At 44.8% G+C, this 22576-nt stretch overlaps 1 protein-coding gene and 1 pseudogene across 1 annotated transcript in view; one reads left to right on the forward strand and one right to left on the reverse strand.

Moving 5' to 3' along the window:
• The window catches only part of CACNA1E (calcium voltage-gated channel subunit alpha1 E), a 660165-nt gene that overhangs the window by 22184 nt on the left and 615405 nt on the right, over window positions 1-22576 (forward strand). The window contains exons 5-8 of the mRNA XM_086694634.1: window positions 10933-11020; window positions 17007-18770; window positions 19049-19643; window positions 21357-21558. The gene's annotated coding sequence lies outside the window, so the exon portion shown is untranslated. The remainder of the gene's footprint in view (window positions 1-10932; window positions 11021-17006; window positions 18771-19048; window positions 19644-21356; window positions 21559-22576) is intronic.
• On the reverse strand, window positions 11370-11468 carry LOC147572625 (U6 spliceosomal RNA; annotated as a pseudogene).

Below are 22576 nucleotides of genomic sequence, written 5' to 3' on the forward strand. Positions count from 1 at the left end.
GGTGGGGTTTGTACAATCAGCGGACTGGGAGTCACAAACCTGAGAAGGTGCTTCAGTCAACACCTGGCAGGTGACTTAGGACGAATTCCTTCTGTGAGACAGGCAGGTGGTCGACAGAGGTCCCACCGAAAACTCAGGCATTCCCCTGGGTAGTGGCTAAGGACCTGAGCTCCCAGGACCCTGAGCTGGCAGGGATGGCATGGATGAGGGTGTATGTGGGCGGCAAGGAGCGGAGCAATGGCCAGAGGCCTGGGGCTGCTGGGGGCCTGCCTAATGAGGTGCGAGTTGGGGGAGTTGGGGACGTGTGAAGAAGGGCCAGCTCAGGATTTAGAGAACCCTGGGACAGAAGTGGGGGTGGGGAGAGGGAGAGAGGGAGCAAAGAGAGAGGGAGGGGGCAGAGGAGAGGAGGGGAAGTGCTTTCTAGACCCCAGGGGATGAGGTTTCACAGATCGTATGTCGTCTGGGTCATTTCCTTGGGAGGCGGTGCACAGGAGGAACCGAACTGTTTCCCCACACCACCCTTATTCTAGGCTGCTGTCCTTAACTCTGTCCATGCCAAGGGAAGAGACAACTCCCCTCCTCCACTCGGGGAGATTGTTAGTTTTGCTGACAAATGCTCTATGCTTCCTCTTTTCTGATTTCAGAGAAGAGGACACTTTTCCTTAAAGGAAAGGGGAACCAGTTCCTGAAGGTGTCAGAACAGTAGCCAGTGAGGTTTGCCAAAGCACTGGTCCTGGCGGTTGAAGAGGCTGATAAGTCCCTGTCACCACATTCAGCAAGAACATTTTCCTTCGTCTTACCCACCTCTAGGCCATTGGTTCTCAGCTCTGGTTGAACGACAGTACTTTTTTTTTTTTTTTTTTTAATCTTATTGCCCAGGTAGCACCTGAGATCAATGGAATGCAAATCTTGGGGGGAAGACATTGGTATCTTTGAAAGCTCCTCAGGAGATTTCTGGGTGCAGCCAGGCTTGGGGGCCTCAGTCCGAGTGTGTGGTTGTTTCCTGTAAATGCCTCTTTGTTTACAGCTTGAATACCCAGTCCAGGGGTGCCTGGGTGGCTCAGTCGGTTGAGCATCTGACTTCGGCTCAGGTCATAATCTCACGGTTTGTGAGTTCGAGCCCCGCACGGGGCTTGCCGCTGCACGCACGGAGCCCACTTTGGATCCTCTATCCCCCTCGCTCTCTGCCCCTTCCCCACTTGTGCTCTCTTTCAAAAATAAATAAAACATCAAACAACAACAACAACAAAAAACCCACACACACAAAAAGAAATCCAGTCCAGGCTAAAAGCTGGGCAGGTCTTCCTGATATTGTAGTGTTTAAAATGGAGCAAACTCAGGGGGCCTAGAACGAAGGAGAGTAGGGCAAAGGGGCATCGCCAGCATGAAATACTTGAGGGGGCGCCTGGGTGGCGCAGTCGGTTAAGCGTCCAACTTCAGCCAGGTCACGATCTCGCGGTCCGTGAGTTTGAGCCCCGTGTCAGGCTCTGGGCTGATGGCTCAGAGCCTGGAGCCTGTTTCCGATTCTGTGTCTCCCTCTCTCTCTGCCCCTCCCCCGTTCATGCTCTGTCTCTCTCTGTCCCAAAAATAAATAAACGTTTAAAAAAAAAAAAAAAAGAAGTACTTGAGAATTAAATTGCCTCCCCCTCCTGCCTGTCAAACATCTGTTTGTTTCTGGCACAGGCCCCCTATTCTTATTCCTAAGGGTCAGTAAAACCCATCCATACCTGCCTTCTTGCTTCTTTGGCTGCCTCCCTATCTTTGTACAGACCCAGACTGTTATGCATGTGTCTTAGTCAGCTTGAGCTGCTATAACAAAATACCATAGAGGAGGTGGCTTGAACAGTGGACATTTATTTCTGACAGCTCTGGAGTCTGAGGCCAGGGTGCCAGCATGTTTGGATTCTGGTGAGAGCCCTCTTCCTGGTTTGCAGATGGTTACCTTCTTACTATATCCTCACATGGCAGAGAGAGGAAGCACTGGGGTCTCTTCCTCTTTTGATCAGGTCACACTACTCCCATCATGGGGGCTCCAGCCTCATAACTTCATCTAAACCTAATTATCCTTCCAAGGTCCCACCTCTAATACCATTGTACTGGGGATTAGGGCTTCAACATATGAATTTAGGGGGGACACAAACATTTAGTCCATAGCAACATGATTATTTTGTTCTACCAGAAAGTTTTCTCATCCTTACACAGGAGTTATTAATACCCAGTTCATTTCCTGACTTTGAGGGCTTAGAGATATACTACTTGGGAAATTTCTAAAGTAATTCTTGGCGCAAAGCCAGAAGCAACATATCATAGCCATTATTGTTACTGTTGTTCAGATATGTTGTGATTTTGTTGTTCTGTTCCAAATTTTTGTAATTTCCATTGTGATTTCATTCCTTACTAATTCTTTTACCTGCGACCTATGGGCCATTATTTCTTTTAATTATTGAGTGCCTGAAAAAAAAATCTATATTTTAGCTGGGTATAGAATCCTATGTTGATTGGCAATTTTCAGCACTTTGCAAGAGTTCCATGTTTTTTGGCAACTGTTGCTGATGATGTTGCTACCATCAGATTTTCTTTCTTTTGTAGACAGTCTTATTTTTCTCAAGTATGACTTTTTCCTTTATCCTTACATGTTTTGTAGTTTCAGTATGATGTGTGGGCACCTAAATACATCATAATGAAGATACAAGTTCCTATATATCCATATCTAGAATTCTTACTGAATTCTAATGTTAATACTGGAAAACTTCAGGTATTATCTGTGTAGGTATCACTTCTCTCACATTTCTTCTATTCTTTTCTTTTAATTAATATTAGCTGTATGTTGGTGCTTGCCAGTCTACATTCTATGCCTCTTAACTACTATAATTCTACATTCCATATATCTTAACTATATATATATATATATATATATATATATATATATATATATATAAAACGTTCTCTTTTTGTGCTGCATTATGTGTGATTTCTTTAGTACTGCCTTCTGATAAATGACTCTGTATTTCATTATGACTTCTTAGTGTTTATCCAACACTACTGAGTTTACATATTTCAAAATCTATAATTTTTCATTTCAATTGTCTCCTTTTTATTACTTGCTTTTTAAAATTTTGCATATTTGTTGTTTCATAATTTGTTTTTACATATAGTTGTTAATCATTCTGTTCTATCTTTGAGGATTCTCAACAGTTCTTCATAACACTTGTTACTACTTGGCATATTATATAATTTTTAGTAATTGTCATTTCCACTAGAATGTAAGTTTCATGTAGGCAGTCAACTTTTTTTGTTGCAATTTTTTATTTAAATTCTAGTTAATTAACACATAGTGTAATATTAGTTTCAGGAGTAGAATTTACATATAACTTACATATAATACCCAGTGCTTATCACAAGTGCCCTCTTTAATATTTATCACCCATTTAGCCCATCCCCCATGCACCTCCCTTCCGACAACCCTCAGTTTGTTCTCTATAGTTAAGAGTCTGTTTTATGGTTTGTCTCTCTTGTTTTTTCCCACACTATGTTCACCTGTTTCATTTCTTAAATATCACAAATGAGTAAAATCATATGGTATTTGTCTTTCTCTGACTGACTTATTTCACTTAGCATAGTACACTCCAGCTCCATCCATGTCATTGTAAATGGCAAGATTTCATTCTTCTTGATGGCTGAGTAAGACTCCATTGTATATATATATATATATCACATCTTTTATATTCATTCATCAGTCAATGGACAGTTGGGCTCTTTCCATGGTTTGGCTATTGTTGATAATGCTGCTATAAAAACATCATGGTGCATGTGTCCCTTCAAATCAATATTTTTGTATTCTTTGGATAAATACCTAGTAGTGCAATTGCCAGGTCATAGGGTAGGTCTATTTTCAACTTTTTGAGGAACCTCTGTACTGTTTTCCAGAGTGGCTATACCAGTTTGCATTCCTACCAACAGTTTAAGGGGGCTCCCCTTTCTCTGCATCCCTGCCGACAGCTGTTGTTTCCTGTGTTGTTAATGTTAGCCATTCTGACGGGTGTGAGGTGGTATCTCATCATGGTTTTGATTTGTATTTCCTTGAAAATGAGTGATATTGAGCATTTTTCATGTGCCTGTTAGCTATCTGTAGGTCTTCTTTGGAAAAATGTCTATTTGTGTCTTCTGCCCATTTCTTAACTGGATTATTTGCTTTTTGGGTGTTGGCTGCCTTTCTTAGTCTTTCTCTTGGGGGAGTTATTATCTGTTATTTTGATCTCTGTCATGCTCATCCCCCCAAACTGTGGTTTTACAGTTACTTCCTCTTGGTCTTCATAGTCCCCAGCTTAGAACCAGATTTCCTAGTGTCCGCTCTGGTGTCAATGCTGTCATAATGTGGGAGTGCTGCTGATCCTGTCACTGGGCCAGGGAACCAGTTCTTCTTCATGTGGGGCTAAGAAGTTTGGTGTAAGTCTCAGGTCTGGAAGCAGTTATGCATTTTATGCACCTGGTTCTTGGGTGTGGGATCCCCGTACGGTCCCTGGTTTGGGAACACCTCCTCATGTGGTATTCCCCATCTCACCATAACAGAAAAGCTCCTCACCACCTCTGCCTGCTTCTTGCCCTGGAGACTCATGATCCCACAGCATCATCCAGCTTACAGTGCCATGTCCCTGCTGTTCTGATCTTTGGAGATGTGCATCCTTTTGAGTAAGTCTTTGACTTAAAATTTTTTGTATTTTATCGGTTATTGTTAAGTGTTTGGAGCACAGGGGGCCTCCAGGTGTGAATCTATAGTACCATTGTCCCTGCAAGTCTTTGAATTACTGCTCACTTTGACTTCCCATTAAATCTACAATAACATCAGGCCTGCAGAGTTTACTCTTGAAAGTAAGGAAGGTGAAGTTGGAGGGTGCATTAAAGCTCATCTCACTCCACCTCATGTCACAGAGGAAACCGAGACCCAGTGACTTGCTTTTGGCCACACACTTTCTTAGTAGCACAGCCAGGAAGGTAAATCTGACTCTACTCCCTGGGGTTTTGAACATCTGTCTCTGAATATGAAATCTCTCACATGGAATGGCTTTCCTGCTTTGCTGCTTTGTCTGAGCCTCATAGTTTAAGGGCCTTCCAGTGCTCTGTGGTCTCTTCCTCTTCCCAGGGCAGATGGCACTTAAGAGGGGGGGAAAGGATCAGCTCTAATAATTACTGAATGCTTGCCTTGTAATGGTTCTGCCTGTGGGGTTTTCACAGTTAATAGTTGGGTAAAAGCTCACATTTTTATATACGCTACTGCCCTCTTGTGGCCACAATGGGCATTAAATGTATAGTCTGGAACAGCAAGTAAAATCGCCCGAGGACCAGTCTGTCTTGAACATATTAATGTTCTCATAGTCATAACTTCCCTGCCCTGTGTAGAAATATCAATCCAAGTCCTATTTATTTGGTGCTTTAATGCCAAATATATAAGATATATATACATACACTCAGAAGCTGTAATCGACCTCCATGGCATAGAATATTCTCCAAATGAGGCTGACCATCTAGGCAGCACTGTTCAATAGAAATATAATGTAAGCCACACAGTAATTTAAAATTTTCTAGTAGGCTCATTTTTAATAAAGTAAAAAACATGTTTAATTCACTTTAATGATGTATTAATATAGCCAAAATATTATTGATGAGGGAGCATAAGGTAAGCTGATACACTGCAAATGCTCCCCCCCCCCCCACCATTGGATAAGTATGATATTCCTCAGGCACTCCTGGCTGTTCAAGAACAAAGGAAAGGGGAAAAACCAATGGTTAACTGATAGAGATCACAGTCACACAGGACAAGAGTCTCCATCAGTTTACAAATGTCTTAGTAAATTACAAGAAAAAGGCAATCTTAACAGTGGCCTAATCTCCAAAAACCTATAGACTTAGTTTCCTGGAGCCCCAACATCACCCTCCCCTCCACAGTGATGTGGGGAACAAAGGCGAGAAGAAAATGGTAGGTAAAATTAAATTTCCTTATAACCTGCAGCCCATTGACAAATACCGGAGGTACACAGAGTATCACATTTCTCTAGGAACCCCCTACTGTCTTAATGTTAATGACTTACCAGAAAGAAAACAACCGCTGGACTACAGCCAGGCCCCAGGTATCTTATGGGTCCCTTTAGCATATGAAAGTCCTTCTGGAGGCCTCTCTTTTGCCTTTACCTCCCCCCAGCTCCATAGTATATAACCAGGCACTCTTCACAACCCTAGTGCAGCTCTTTCGGCCCATGGGTCCTGTCCCTATCCATGGTTTAATAAAATCACCTTTTGGCCCCAAAGATGTCTCAAGAATTCTTTCTTGGCTGTCAGCTCTAGACCCCCACCGCTCTGAAACCCCATCAATGATCATTTCAACATGTAATCAATATAAAAAGACATACATTTCTTTGTACTATGTTTTTGAAATCTGGTGTGAATTTTACAATGACATCCCACCTCAGTTCAGACCAGCCACAATGCAGGTGCTCAATAGCCCCATGTGACTAGTGGCCACTGAATTGGACAGCAAAGGTCTGGGGAATGGTTTCCAAACTCTGTCACTCTGTCTGTCCCTGTTATTGCACTGATGTTTGTAGTTTCCCAAGGAACATTTTCACCAATCTGCAGCAAAATGAGAAAAATGTGAATCATATATTTTAATATATAAGGTGAATGTAATGCTTGTCTTGTGGGAGGGAATGCATGGAGATTCTCCTTCTGACTTTGTCGGTGTTAATATGTTGGTCTTAGCAGATGACAGATTATTGATCAAGTGTTCTTATTTTGCAAATAAAACATTTGCAATTCTCTCCAGCGCCCCACGCTTCATGTGCACATTTTACTGGTGGTGTGTGTGCATTAAATCCTGGGAGCCAGCAGGCCAGGTGGCTTTTTCTTCTGGCTTAGACAACTGATGGCCACAAATGGAACTATGCTTGTGTGGGGAGACTACTGGGCACGGCTCACCACGTCATTGCTACACCTTTCTGTCTGCCTCACAGAAGCATCAGGAAATGCAAGCGAGCGAGCGTGCAGCCAATAGAGGGGGTAGCCGTGGATTTACTCTAAAAACCACAACTCAAAGAGTAATCGTTAGCAAAACCCATTTCTTAGCAATCCTTAGTCACAAGTTACTACTCGACTGAGCCTACAGACTTTGTTGCCACACACCTGCAAGATGGCATATTGCAATTTCATGTGGTTGGTTTTTAATGCAGAGCCATGGAAGCCGATGGAATCCTGAAAGAGAAGCCACTGTTTTATCGGCAAAGTCTTTAATGTTCCCCCGAGCTTTACATCAGGCCGTGTCTGAAGGGGTGCTGGGTAGGTTTGTCTCATCGTGTACGGCTAGGGAATGGCGGTAACCAGGGCTTTCCCCTCTGTACACACGGGAGGCAGGTCTATCTGTAGTAGCTCCAGATTGCAGTCTGGCCTCTCCACCTGCTCTTCTCTGACTGGTGACCCCCGTGGCTCCCCTATCTGCCTTGCATGTCCGGGCAGGTCAACAGCCCTATCCCGGGCTTTGAGGCTGATCTTCAAGGTGCCCTTAAAATATGCCTTCTGGCCACCTTGCTTATAAATGCGAGCCTTTAGCTCTCTCGTGCAGCAGTCACTAGGGTGCTTAGTAGCAGTCATGTTTCTTTCTCACATATACACATAAACCCCCTTTGTGCTCGGGTTGGAAGATGGAAAATAACCCTAGCAAACTGAAATTTTGTAAATCAAACAGTTTTGATTGCTCTGGGAGCTCACTATTTAGGAAATCCTATGGCAAATTCTTTTGTAAGTGGAGCCATCGGACTTTTGTCTGTTTTAAAAATTCAAGTTTTAATACATTATCTTGCCTGAGGGGGGTGATTGCACTTGTATTTATTAAAAAGATGCAAAGAAAAGATAGAGTCTCTGGTGCTCGCCCTCCGTATTTAAGTATTTAAATAGTGGTGTGTAATCACAATTATCCAGCTCGCAAGTGAGCAATTACACGAAGTATTAATGAAAGGACCCTAGTCAAAAACTGTGCCCAAGGGAAGCTTTTTCCTGCAAGTCAGGGTTAATGGCCCAGCCATTGTTTTAATGGATTTTCAATGAGGTGTGAGGATGACAGGCCAATGAGGGTAAAGTTTTATGATACTGCTAAACAAGCACAATTAGCGACTTGCCTTTAGTATCCTGACCTTTCTGTTTATATTTCTTTGCAACCCTGAGTGTTTACTTATTAATTGCTGTTTAACACAATTCAGAGAGCCTTTGTGAACTCAGTACAGGTGCCCCATCTTTGGCTGCTTTTGTGGGGAGGGTATTTCTAAAGCCCCTTCCCCAAACAAGTTTCAGTGGCGAGCCTGACATTATGGACTCTGTTTCTGCTCTCCACAATCTCTGTCCAGGCTTTCTGGCCCTCGAGATGCCCAGCCCCCATAGTCTTGTCTTCCGGAGCCAGACCCCCGGCCTGGGAGGTGTGTAAGCTCGTGATTACAAACTCCGCCTCAGTGAGATCACCTGTGTTTGTTTTCCGGCCTCCACTACCCCCGGATCTTGGCAAAGCCATTCAGTCTTTCTGTAGGATCAGTGCCTAGTACCTGTGAGGGGTCCAGCCTGCTCTGTCTTCTCTCATTTTGAACACACGTGCCTGAGCCTAGACCCTGGGCTTAGACCTGCCTTGACTTCACCCCTAATACTTCTGGGGACTCAAATTTTGCTCCTGACCTCTGTTTCTCTGGCTGAATCCCCTCTCTCAGAAAGGCTATCTACACTCATTTTTTCTTGTTTTGAAAATTTGTCTCTATCAAGGGGTTGGTAGAGTATGGCCTGTGAGCCATGTATGGCTCACTGCCTGTTTCTGCAAATAAAGTTTTATTGCAACACAACCATGCTCATTTAGTTACATATTGTCTTTGGCTGCTTTCCTGCTACAACAGCGACTGAATAGTTGTGACAGAGGAATTATGGCCCCCCATCCTAAAACATTCACTATCAGGCCCTTTACTGAAAAAGCTTACTGTTCCTCATCTGTGTGGTTGAATTAAGTCCTGTAAAAAAGATATGTTGAACTCTCCAATACCTCAGAAAGTGGTCTTATTTGGAAATAGGGTCTTTATAGAGGTAACCAAGTTAAACTGAGGTCATTAGGGTGAGCCCTACTTCAATATGACTGTTGCCCTTATAAAAAAGGAAATTTGGACACAGAGTATATTTAAAACTTTCTTTTTAATGTTTATTTACTTTTGAGAGAGAGAGAGAGAGAACATGAGCCAGGGAGAGGCAGAGAGAGAAGGAGACACAGAATCTGAAGCAGGCTCCAGGCTCCGAGCTGTCAGCACAGAGCCCGACGCGGGGCTTGAACCCATGAACCACGAGATCATTACCTGAGCCGAAATCGGACGCTCAACTGACTGAGCCACCCAGGTGCCCCTGGACACAGAGTGTATTAATTGTATTTTCTTATTTTCTGGATTCTTGATGCTCTGACATCTGAAGCTTCAGTGACTGGGGTGAAGCTGCCCTCCCATGATTGGCCAATTCCCAGAGATAGCAAGGGACTTACACAGAGACCTGGCTTGCAAACTAAGCATTCCAGAGCCCACACTTCACCTCCTCCATCTGGCTCTCACATCCCAGGAGGGAATATTCCTAGTCACCTTGAGGCCAAGTACTAGCCATCTAGAGACCATCCCCACGGCCCAGAGCTTGCCGAAATTATTCTAACTGTCCAATCCTAAGCCTCCTCAGCTTGCTCACCTTGCCTTCCTCCTCCCTTCCCACGAAAACCATAATGAGTACTCTTTTTTTTAAACCTTCTTTATCTATTTTGAGAGAGAGAGAACAAGCGGGGGAGGAGCAGAGACAGGGAGAGACTGAATCCCAAGCAGGCTCTTCGTTGTCAGTGCAGAGCCCCATGTGGGGCTTGAACTCACGAAATGTGAGATCATACTCTGAGCCAGAATCAAGAGTTGGGCACTCAACCAACTGAGACACCCAGGTGCCCCACAGACCATGTTTTCAATGGCAATCATCCCCTGATCTGTTGGCTCACCATACTCGAATAAAACCAAAATCCCAGGTGCATTTTATCTGCACCCCCCACCCCCACCTTTTTTTAAAGTCGTCTCCACACTAGGCATGGGCTCGAACTCACAACCCTGAGGTCAAGACCTGAGCTGAGATCAAGGTGGAATGCTTAACTGAGTCACCCAGACGCCTCCCCAGGTGCATTTTAGAAATGGACGGACACACCTGGAGGGAAAATAATGTGAAGACATAGGGAAGAGCCATGTGAACATGGAACATTGGGGTGATGTAGTTACAAGCCAAAGAATACCTGAGGCCACCAGAAGATGAGAAAGGCATGGGGCAGTTCCTTCCCTAGCACCTTCAGGGGGAGCAGGACTCTGCCAACACCTTGATCTTAGCCTTCCAGACTCTAGAACCAGAGACAATAAATGTCCGTTGTTTTAAGTCGTTCAGTTTGCGGTACTTTGTTATGCTGGCCTAGGACGCTAATATACCACCTGACAAACGATTTTGTTTTGTTTTCTTTATTCTGTCTTGTTCTTTTACATAAAACATCTCTATGGTGTCCTATCCTTTCATGCGCGTTACTGCATCTGGGTATCATGAGGTGGTCGGGTCAGCGGGTTAACTCAGGACTGAGGCTCAATGACCTCAGGGGACCATACAAGGTCACCCCACAGGCAGCAAGTGCGGACAGAACTGGTCTTTAGTCTCATTATGTGCTTTCCTTACATTATTTTAGGCCCCACCCCCACAATTAACCTGAGGACCAGGTGCTGAGCAATTATGCTAATAATCGGATAGCTATGAACTTAGAAAGGATACTTTCTTCTCGCCTCAGCCTCGCTTTCCGGTCTCTACTTGGCTTGTAAAGGCAGAACTACATTAGGACGTCAGACACCTGCAGCGTTGTACTTTCAGGTGCAGTACGAGGGACGTACAAGCCTGCACCCACTGCGGAAGTTCTTCAAAGGACGATGCTGACCTTACCAGCGTGTGGTAAAACAAGGTAAAAGAGCCCCAAAGTCCCCTTCTGTGGCCCCTGTGGGTTGTGGTGGGGGTCCGAGGAGTGGAGAATGGAGAGGGGTCTGGGGCTGCTCCAGTGTGCAACACTGTTGTGAAAGCTGGGGCTGATTCTGGTCAAGGCTTGGTCTGGATGCTGTGGGTTCCCCCGACCTCTGATGCCGTGTGCCCATCCATCACCTGAGATTCTTTTTATTTTTTTAATTTCATTAAAAAAATTTCTTTCTAGCGAAATATCACAATTTCATCATTCAGTGTGGCATGTTGTGTTTTGACTCCTATTGTTTCCTCTGAGTTAATCGGCAAAGGGTAGCAGTTTGCTGGGGGAATGACGCAAATATATGGAAGCTTCATGAATTTGCACGAATTGTACGGGGCCAGGCTAATCTTCTCTGTATTGTTCCAATTTTATTTATTTATTTATTTTTTTAAATTTTTTTTTTCAACGTTTATTTATTTTTAGGACAGAGAGAGACAGAGCATGAACGGGCGAGGGGCAGAGAGAGAGGGAGACACAGAATCAGAAACAGGCTCCAGGCTCTGAGCCATCAGCCCAGAGCCCGACGCGGGGCTCGAACTCACGGACCGAGAGATCGTGACCTGGCTGAAGTCGGACGCTTAACCGACTGCGCCACCCAGGCGCCCCAGTATTGTTCCAATTTTAGTATATGGGCTGCCAAAGCGAGCACTAATTTCATTTTATGTTTTTCAGCATGTTAAGTGTACTCTTTAATCCCCATCCCCAGTCCCCGCCCCCATCTCCCCTCTGGTAACCAACAGAGTGTTCTCTATTAAGAGTCTGTTTCCTGGTTTGCTTTTTTCCCCTTTGCTTGTTTATTTCGTTTTTTAAATTCCACATATGAGTGAAATCATATGGTATTTGTCTTTCTCTGACTTCACTCAGCATTATACTCTTTAGCTCCATCTATGTTGTTGCAAATGGCAAGATTTCATTTATTTTGATAGCCGAATAATATTCCATTGACTATGTACCATATCTTTATCCATTCTTTAGTTGGTGGACACTTGGGCTACTTCCATAGTTTGGCTATTGGAAACAACGCTGCTGTAAACATAGGGGTGCAGGTATCCCTCTGAGTTACTGTGTTTGTGTTTTTTGGGTAAACACCCAGTAGTGTGATTCCTGGATCATAGGGTAGCTCTATTTTTAATTTTTTGAAGAAACTCCATATTGTGTTCCACAGCGGCTGCACCAACTTTCATTCCCACCAACAGTGCAAGAGTGTTCCCTTTTTTTCCACATCCTCACCAACACTTGTTTCTTGTGTTTTTGATTTTAGCCATTCTGTCAGGTGTGAGGGGATATCTCATTAGAGTTTTGATTTGCATTTTCCTGATGACAGTGATGTGTGGGGAATAAGCTTAGGAATTCCCTGAGTTAACAAGGCACATAGGAATGAATAGGAAGCCTCAGGATGAAAGCATAAGAATCGTTTATCAAGATCTAGGTCGTCAGGGCAGAAGCACCCCTCACCTCCCCACTCCTCCAGCCCCTTAGTATAATAGCAGAAAGCTGCTTTCACAGGAGGAAAGGACCAAAATAGGTAAACGAGTAAACGGGCTATAGACCACAGGAGGGAGAAGTTGCCCAGAGCAGAGCTAATTAGCAAAAGAAAGGTGCCTTGTTGACCCTGAGGTAGCAGGCACTATCAAGTCTATCCCCTAGGCAAGCTAAGATAAACAGATGAGGTGCCTCCTGCCTTCCATAAACAACCATATCCTTGGTGCCTGGATTTTGTTTTGTACTGACCCAAACCCCTAACACCCCATATCTTCAAAATCCCCTTTCTCCCACCCACATGAGTTAATGTTCACGGTTTCATTGTCTCTTTCTGCACGTTCATCACATTTGTAAGCCTTCTGATCCTAATAAAAACTGAGCAAGGACACTTACTCAGGGCTCTTGTCTCCTCCAGGACATTAGCCTCTCTCGCATTTTAATCCTGCCTCCCCTCTCTTGCTGGACAAGAGAGAACTCCAGACCCAGAGTCTACGATGATGTTGAACATCTTTTCATGTGTCTGTTGGCTCTCTGTATGTCTTCTTTTGAGAAATGTCTGTTCATATCTTCTGCCCATTTTTTAATTGGATTATTTGTTTGTTTTGTTCTTTTTTTGGTGTTGAGTTGTATCAATTCTTTGTATGCTTTGGATACTAACCTTTTATTGAATATGCCAGTATCCTCTCCCAAGCAGGAGGTTGCCTTTTAGTTTTGTTGATTGTTTCCTTTGCTGCACAGAAGCTGTTTGTCTTGATGAAGTCCCAATACTTTATTTTTGTTTTTATTTCCCTTGACTCAGGAGACATATCTAGAAAAATGTTGCTTTGGCTGATGTCAGGGAAATTACTGCCTATGTACTCTTCAAGGATTTTTATGGTTTTGGTATCACATTTAGGTCTTTGATCCATTTTGAGTTTATTTTGGTGTATGGTGTAAGAAAGTGGTCCAGTTTCATTCTTTTGTACGTTGCTGTCCAGTTTTCCCATCACCATTTGTTGAAGAGACTGTCTTTTTCCCATTGTATATTCATTCCTCATTTGCCAAAGATTAGTTGACTATATAATTTTGGGGTTTATTTCTGGGTTTTCTGTTCTATTCATTTGATCTATTTGTCTTTTTTTATGCCAGTACCATACTGTTTTAATTACTATTGCTTTGTAATATAACTTGAAATCTGGAATTGTGATACCTTCAGTTTTGTTTTCAAGATTGCTTTGGCTATTTTGAGGTCTTTTGTGGCTCTATACAAATGTTAGGATCATTTGTTATAGTTCTGTGAAAAATGCTATTGGTATTTTGATAGGGATTACATTAAATCTGTAGATTGCTTTGGGCAGTATGGACATTTGAACAATATTAGTTCTTCACATCTATGAACATGGAATGTCTTTCCATTTCTCTGAGTCGTATTGAGTTTCTTTCATCAGTGTTTTGTGGTTTTCAGACACCTCTTTGGTTAAGTTTATTCCTAGGTATTTTGTTGTTTTTGGTACAATTGTAAATGGAACTGTTTTCTTAATTTCACTTTCTGCTGCTTCATTACTCATGTATAGACCTGCAACAGATTTCTGTACACTGATTTGTATCCTGAGACTTTGCTGAATTCATTTATCAGTTCTAGTAGTTTTTTGGTGGAGCCTTTAGGGTTTCTTATATATGATATGTCATCTGCAAATAATGAGAATTTGACTTCTTCCTTACCAGTTTGGATGCTTTTTTTTTTTTTTTTTTTTTAATGTTGTCTGATTGCTGTGGCTAGGACTTCCGGTACTATGTTGAATAAAAGTGGTGAAAATGGACATCCTTTCTTTTTCCTGACCTTAGGGGAAAAGCTCTCAGGTTTTCACCGTTGAGTATGATGTTGGCTGTGGGTTTTTCATAAAAGGCCTTTATTACATTGAGGTATGTTCCCTCTAGACCTACTTTGCAGAGAGTTTTTATCATGAATGGATGGTGTACTTTGTTGAGTGCTTTTTCTGCATTTATTGAAATGATCATATGGTTTTTATCATTTCTCTTATTGATGTGACATTATCATGTTGATTGTTTTGTGAATACTAAACCACCCTTGCATCCTGGGAATAATCCCACTTGATTGTGGTGTATGGTTTTTAAAAATATATTGTTGGATTCAGTTTGCTAATATTTTGTTGAGGATTTTTGCATCTATATTCATGAGAGATATTGGCCTGTAGTTCTCTTTTTTTGTGATGTGTCTTTATCTGTTTTTGGTATCAGGCTGATACTCACCTCACAGAATGAATTTGGAAGTCTTCCTTCCTCTTGTATTTTTTTGAATAGTTTGAGAAGAATGGTTATTAACTCTTCTTTAAATGTTTGATAGAATTTGCCCGTGAGGCCAGCAGGTCCTGGGCTTTTGTTTGTTGGGAGTTTTTTTGATTACTGATTCAATTTCATTGCTGGTGATTAGTCTGTTCAAATTTTCTTTTTCTTCCTGCTTTAGTTTTGGTAGGTTATATGTTTCTGGGAACTTATACATTTCTTGTAAGTTGTTCAATTTGTTGGCATGCAGGTTACAATTCTGTTACAATTGTTTTATTTCTATGGTATTGGTTGTTATCTCCTTTTTTTATTAGTAATTTTGTTTATTTGGGTCCTCTCTCTTTCTCTCTCTCTCATCGATTTTGTTGGTGTTTTCAAAGAAACAGATCCTGATTTCACTGATCTGTTCTATTGGTTTTTTTAGTTTCTGTATCATTTATTTCTGTTCTAGTCTTTATTATTTACTTCTTTCTCCGGGTTTTGGGTTTTGTTTGTTCTTTTTCTAGCTTCTTTAGGTGTCAGGTTAGGTGGTTTGATATTTGTCTTGCTTCTTGAGGTATGCCTGCATTGCCCCCGCTGCTTTCATTTCGCTTCACCCTTTTGTTCTCCTGCCATTGCCTCCTCACCTTCCAAGCTTGGCTTGGGATGTGAGCAACCTTCCCAACAGCCCCAGGAAGAGCTGGCTACTCCCCCACTGCTCTGCCCCAGCCCCTGGTACACAGAGTTCTGTTAGCACATATCACACTGCATTATAATGACCTGTTTATAGGTGTACCTCCCTTACTAGACAGCCCAAGGAAAGGGATCCTGTTTTTACATTTACATTAATATCATGTTTTACATTTAAATGTCTCTTCCCTTGCATAGCAGAACTTGGTTATTACCAGCTATCCCAATTCTTGATGAATAAATGATTCAACCAGTTAGCCAAACTAGAATTCCTCTGAAGTTCATTAGTCTTTGCTAATGGCGTCCCCCCCGTCTGAACCAATTATGACTCTTGGATAGCCACAAAATTGTCACAGGTGTTAAAAGAGATTCTTGCATCCATGATCTCTGTTTCTTCCTTGTGCAGTTGTTACAAAGATTCTTCTACATCAAGAGTATTTTGTAAAGTTATGCCAAGATTCTGGGGACCACAAATTGGGGAAGCCATTCCATTTGGGATATTATCCTCATTTTATAGATGAGAACATCGAGTGTCTGCAGGTCAGGTCTCACGGCCAGTCAGGGATGATGATGGCATTGGGGGCTGACCCTTCTGGCTCCGTAGCTCTTATCATCACACAGGGCTGGGCTGGGGTGGGGTCCATGACCTCGGCCTCTTTTGCTGGCAAACATTGTTCAGAATATGACTCAGCATATGATTCCTCTGTGTGTGTGCATGTGTGTGTATGTGCACGAGGGAGAGAAGTAGCAAAGGCTCAGCGAACTTCCTCTCCTTTGTGCACTGAGTGTGGAAAGTGCTCACTGCCACTGGGTGTTGCTAGCTGAGGTGGAGGAGGATAGAAAACAAGAGAAGAAAATCAGAGTGTGTCCAGCGTGAGAGAAGAAGCAGGGGGTGAAAGATGAGAAGGAAAAGTACAGAAGAGGCCTAGGGACACCCATCTATACCCCTGCATCCCTCTCTTGCCTCCACATTCCCCCTGAAACAAGCTGAAGGACGTGGCACTGTCCTGGCTGCTGTGACAATGGTTCTAAGCCTGCCCAGCTTGGTTCAGCCTTAGCAGGAAGAAGCAGGTGTAAGCCGGGGCCTGCAGCTACCTGGGGCTGTGGGAAAGCCTGGGGTGAAGGGGTACCACTTGGTCAGGAGCCCCTGAAGCTGGGGTTGGGGAGAGGCTCAGGAGGGTGGGTAGGAGGCCTCTATTACAGACCCAGCAGCGGACAGATGTCAATGCAAAAGGGCTGAGGAGCAGGTCTGCCCTTCCTGCCTGCGGTAGGCTGAATAATGGTCCCCCAAAACGCCCACGTCCTAACCCCCGGAACCTGTGAAGGTTACCGCACATGGCAAAGGAGACTTTACAGATGGCATTTAGTTAAGAATCTTGAGATGGGGAGATTAGCCTGGAGGATCCACGTGGGCCCCTAAGTAGCTGCAAGGTTCTCGAAGCACATGGTGGGGCAGAAGCAGCTTCCTTCATCTGATGCAAATGTACTGAACACCTAGTACATGAGGCAGCTCTGGGGGCCTGGGATGCAGCAGTGAAAACACAACACAAGGTTCCTGCCCTCGTGGTGTTCACAGTCCAGTGGAGGAAGACCGGGAGACAAGAGGCAAGTACCTGTATATCAGAGGTTGTAAGTGCTGGGGAGACAGTTAGCAAGGTGAGGGCGAGGGAAGTGCTGGGGAAGGGATAAGGTGGTCAGGGAAGGCCTGAGAAGATACAGTTCGGGCCACAGAGATCTCTGAAGGAAGTAGAACATTCCAGGCAGGAAGAATAGCAGGACACAGGCTTGGGGCAGGACACTTTCCAGGACAGCAAGGAGCCCAGTGAGGCTGGCGTGGGCTGAGTGGTGGGGCAGTGATAGGAGTTGAGTGTGTGTGGAGGCAGAGGGTAGATGGCGTGAGGCCTCGTGGACTTTAGGCCACTTGCCAAGGGAGCCCTGGGAGGGTTTTGAGAGGAGGAGTGAACTGGTCTGAGTGTTAAAAGGATCTCTCTAGGAGACCCGAGATACCCCCTTTATCTGTTTGGCAGCTGCACCTGCTAAACTGTAGTCCCTCAGCTAAATCAGGGGAAAGACAAAGAAACCAGTCTTTGTGGCTCCATCCTTGGTCCTCTTACCCCACTTCTCATTAGTGGAACCACCTGTCTGTGCATGGCATATGCATGGTCCTCTCCCCTCTTCTTTTGCAGGGCGGTTCCCTGCCCACCTCCTACCTCATCAGTCATTTACACTTTAGTGAGGCCAAGGATGTGTATCCCATTACTGTCTCTAAGGTTATGAGTTGAATTGTGGCACCCAAAAGATATATTGAAGGCCTAATTTTCCAGTACCTCAGAATGTGACCTTATTTGGAAATAAAGTCACTGCAGATGTAATTTAGTTCAGATAAGGTCATACTAGAGTAGGGAGCACTCTTGTTGCAATATGATTGGTGTCCTTGTAAGAGAGGGACGCCGAGGATTGCTGGAAACCCCTCACAGCTAGGAAGAGGCAAGGGAAGATCCTCCCCTAGAGAACTCAGAGGGAGTATGACCCTGCCAGCACCCTGATTTCAGACGTCCAGGCTCCGGAACTGTGAGAGAACAAATTTCTGTTGCTTTAAGCCACCCAGGCTGTGGCACTTAGTTATGGCAACCTGAGGAAGCCAATGCCAGGGATATTATCTTTTTTAGAGACATTCTTCTAATTGCGATGCTCTGTTTTGGGGGCATCCTGGAGCTGCATGAGAATTCAGAAGGGCCTATTTCTCTCCACGGCCGGGGTATGCTTACTTCCGGGGAGTTGGGCAGCAGGGGAAGAGCCCAGCTGGACCTCCGCCCCACTGCTGGGTGGGGTTTGGCTGCGGACCCCGAGTGTGGGTTTGGGAAGAGGAAGATGCAGGGGTGTCAGTCCCGGGCTGTGGCAGAGAGGGCAGATGAGGGGGACCTAAAGCTTGAGGACATCAGATGCCCAAACCTTGCCTTTTATTTATCTGAAGATACAACTGTCCATAGCTTTTAATTATTGAGCCTTTCTCTGTGCAGGTCTGTTCACAGGTCAGGGACACAGAGTGATCAAAACAGAGTGCCCTTCAAACAAACATTGCATGCAAATATTCATTGCAACATCACTTAAAATAGTGGAAGTTACAAACGACCCAAATGTCCATCAGCTGACCAATGGCTAAAGAAAACGCGGCATATCCATACGTGGAGTAGTATCCAGCCATAAAAGAAACAGAATAGTGCTTTGATCTACAACACGCATGGGCCTCGAAAACATTATGGTAAGTGAAAGAAGTCAGACACAAAAAGCCACATGTGGTATGATCCCATTTATATGAAATGTCCACAGTCCACAGAGACAGAAAGCACATTAGTGATTGCCAGGGGCTGTGTGTGGGAGGAACGGACAGTGACTGGTTAATGGGTCCAGAGTTTCCTCTCGAGGTGATGAGAATGTTCTGAAACTCGGTGGTGGTGATGGTTGTACAATCTTGTAAAAGTATGAAATGTCATGGAATTGTACACCTTAAATGGTAGATTTTATGTTATTTTACCACAGGTATACATGAAACCCAGAGTTCCTGCCCCTGCATTCAAGTGAGAGGAGACAGATGATTAACAAATAAATATATATTTAAGATAAGTGCTGTGAAGACAAAGCAGACAGGCTAAGGTACAGAGAGTGACAGGGAGGTGCTATTTTAGCCAGCGGTTGGCCTTTCTGAGCAGGGTGCCGGTGGGAAAGCTGAGGAAATGGCCAAGAGGAGACCCTTCAGCCCATGGAAGCAGAAAGGGCAAAGACCCTGAGGCAGAATCAGGCCAAGGGTATTGGGAACCGAGCTGCAGAAAGAGGGGCATGCAAGTGATGAGATAAGGGGAGAAGAGGCAGGAGGCCCGAGTGGGGGTTGGGGGGCTGGAAGGGCCTGTTGTCCGGAGTGCCCCGGGACCCTGAGGAACCCAGGCAGGATAGTGAAGGGAGCAAGCGTAGACGTCAGGAGGCTGTTGCATGGGCATTCATGTCTGCAGAATGAACAGGCCCAGGAGACTGTAAGGCTTGCTTTGGATGTCAAGCAATCTAATGAGAGCTCTACCAGGGGCATCTCCTGTCTGGGTGACCATGCAGCACAATCTCGACTAAGGTGATATATAACCGGGTGAGGAGTTTTTGCTTTCTGAGTGAATTGCCTAGGTGTGTTTATTTTTCATTCAGGTTCATATTGAGCAACATAGTGTATTTCACATAGTGGGTCTCCTGCCATCCCTCTGCCTGGGGCTCCCTGACCCCATCACCCTGCTTTCTCCTTCCCCGTTGCACTTATCACTGCCCCACACGGGTATATATGTAGCTGTCATGGTTAATTTCCATGTCGGCTTGGCTGTTGTACCTGGTTATTCCATCAAACACTAACCTACTGCTGTTGTGAAGGCATTTTATGCATGTGGGAACGTGTACAATCCGTTAACTTTAAGGAAGGAGATGCTCGTTCTAGCTTGGGTGGGCCTCATCTAATCAGTTGAAAGGTCTTAACTGCAAAACTGAAATTTCCCAGTGGAAGAAGAAATTCTGCCTCAAGACTGCAGCCTCAGCACCAGCCTGAGTTTCCAGCCTGCCAGCCTGCCCTACAGATTTCACTTGCCAGTCCCCACAATCACACGAACCAATTCCTTGAAATAAGTCTCTCTATACCCATACGTATACATGCACACATACGTATTTCCTACTGGTTCCATTTGTCTGGAGAACCCTGACCGAGGTGTTATCTCACTATTTACCACCCCCCCCCCCCAGATGCAAGTGCAAGGACTTGCCTGTTTTCTTCCTAGCTGTGTCCCCCAGAACAGTGCATGGCAATAGGTCAGTTGTTAGTGTCTAATGGATAGTTCTTCATAATTCTTGTTTATTTGTGTGGTTGTTGGATCCGTTTGAAAATCAACAGAGAAAGAAAAAAAAAGAGGGGGGAAGAAAAGAGGCACATGAGTCTTTTTTTTTTTTTTTAATTTTTTTTTTTTTCCAACGTTTATTTATTTTTAGGACAGAGAGAGACAGAGCATGAACGGGGGAGGGGCAGAGAGAGAGGGAGACACAGAATCGGAAACAGGCTCCAGGCTCCGAGCCATCAGCCCAGGGCCTGACGCGGGGCTCGAACTCCCGGACCGCGAGATCGTGACCTGAGCCGAAGTCGGACGCTCAACCGACTGCGCCACCCAGGCGCCCCAAGAGGCACATGAGTCTTATCTGAGCTGGGGATTTCCTTGTGGGGCCCAGGGCTGTGGGTCCTGCTGTTGAGTGGGTGTCTGTTTGCAGCTGAGGAAAAGGTGCGCCTGGGAAGAGAGGTTGCAAATTTAAACTCAAGTTCAGATTCTCCTAGCAACGGTGCACGCCCTCCGGCTGCTGGCTGGGGTAACCCAAGCACCAAACAGTGCAGCTGGGGCAGGTCCTGTTGCTAGGAGAACAATGACTGCTGCTCGGATGGGAGGGGCGAACAGAGTAGGTGTTGCCCTTTGTTTCCCAAGTAATTGTTTTAAAGCAAGGTGTGCCAGGAGCCAGCAGTGGGGGAATGAGGAACAAGGCTTGAGCCCTGATTTTTGTTTTTTTGTTTGTTTAGGAACTAGTGGTTAGTGCAAAGCCTCTTGTTTGAGAATATATCCCAAATGGGTTTGCAATTAGGGACAGAATCTGTAGGAGCTGAGGAAGCAACCAATTCCCCATACTGTTTGGTTCTCAGCCTCCACAGGCCATCTGCGTCAGAGCAACAAGTGTGGGATTGGGGGTGGGGTGGAGGAATGAAAAGGATCAAGCTGGCTTTGGTTGGGGCGGGGAGGGATTTGGGTTTCCAGATTTTGTGTTTATTTAAATACATTCACAGACCATCCTGATCTCAATCCTGTACGGTGCCACGAGGTTGGGGCATGGGAGAAGAGGAGGAGGGGGGCCGTGTTCCCTTCATGATCTCCTTTTACATGTGTTCCCTCCAACTGGTCACCACCCTGTGTCACCACTTGCACTTTGCAAAAGAGGAAGCTGATGCAGAAGGCGTGAGAAGTCTGAGGAAGAGACAAAGCTGAGAGGTGGGTCCAGCTCTGTCCCATTCCCAAACCACCTTCTTTCTCCTCGGCTGCCGAGGTGCAATGGGTCATCATCTGATGTAGGCTTGGAGGGGGACACCTGGGGCCCTGTTTTGGGGCTATTTTCTGAGAGCATGTCCTTCAGAAAATACATTCAAGTTCCCTTCTAGAGAAGCCTCTGCTTCAGGAGTAGGTCACACAGTAGGCTGTGTTCATCGAACTGATTTTATTTTCCTCTTGGACATTTGGAAAGACTATTCCTGAGCTTCCAGGGTAGTAAGGTGGTGTTATGGGACTGAGCTTCTGGCCAACCCTAGAGGCTAAACAGACACACACCCCTGCCCAGCATAGTCCTAAAGCCTGTCTTCCTAAAACTTCCGTGTGCTTTCTTCCCACCTTCTGGGTGGGTGCAGAGGACCCGGGTGGGACCCCAAGGCCCAGGAAGATGGTGGAGCCACTAGGAAGGAGCCCGGTTTTCTGAATGATTTCATGAAGCAGAATATCCCTCCCCCTGACATATAGGATTACGAATGAGAAACAAGCCTGTGTTGTATTGAGCCCTTGGCTTGGGAGACTGTATGTTACAGCAGTCAGGCTATGGTGATTCCTATATAGCGTATAGGAGGGTGTGGGATGACACCATTTTTGTTGAGGTCACCTTGCTGGCTCGGTAGGAAGAGCATGTGAGTCTTGATCTCAGAGTTGTGAGTTTGAGCCCCACGTTGGGTATGCAGATTACTTAAAAATAAAATCTTAAAAAAAATCATTTTTGTTGGAGGAGGGGAGAGCGTGATATTTGGCAGAGGTGTTTCCATAAGTAGGTGGGGAGGGGGCCTCCTGCTGGCAGAGGGCTCTGGTTTAATTAGCCACCCTAGACTGGGAAGAGGGAGCCAGTGTGTGTGAGCGTGCCTGTGTGTGTGTGTGTGTGTGTGTGTGTACTGAAGTAAGCACCTTCTGATGAGGCCCTTTCTAACTAAAGAAAATAATTATAATAGTTAACAATAATAATAGCACCTAAAGG

The sequence above is a fragment of the Puma concolor genome, chromosome E4, assembly GCF_028749965.1.
Source record: "Puma concolor isolate L17-30 chromosome E4, mPumCon1.1.hap2, whole genome shotgun sequence".
Taxonomy (NCBI): domain Eukaryota; kingdom Metazoa; phylum Chordata; class Mammalia; order Carnivora; family Felidae; genus Puma; species Puma concolor.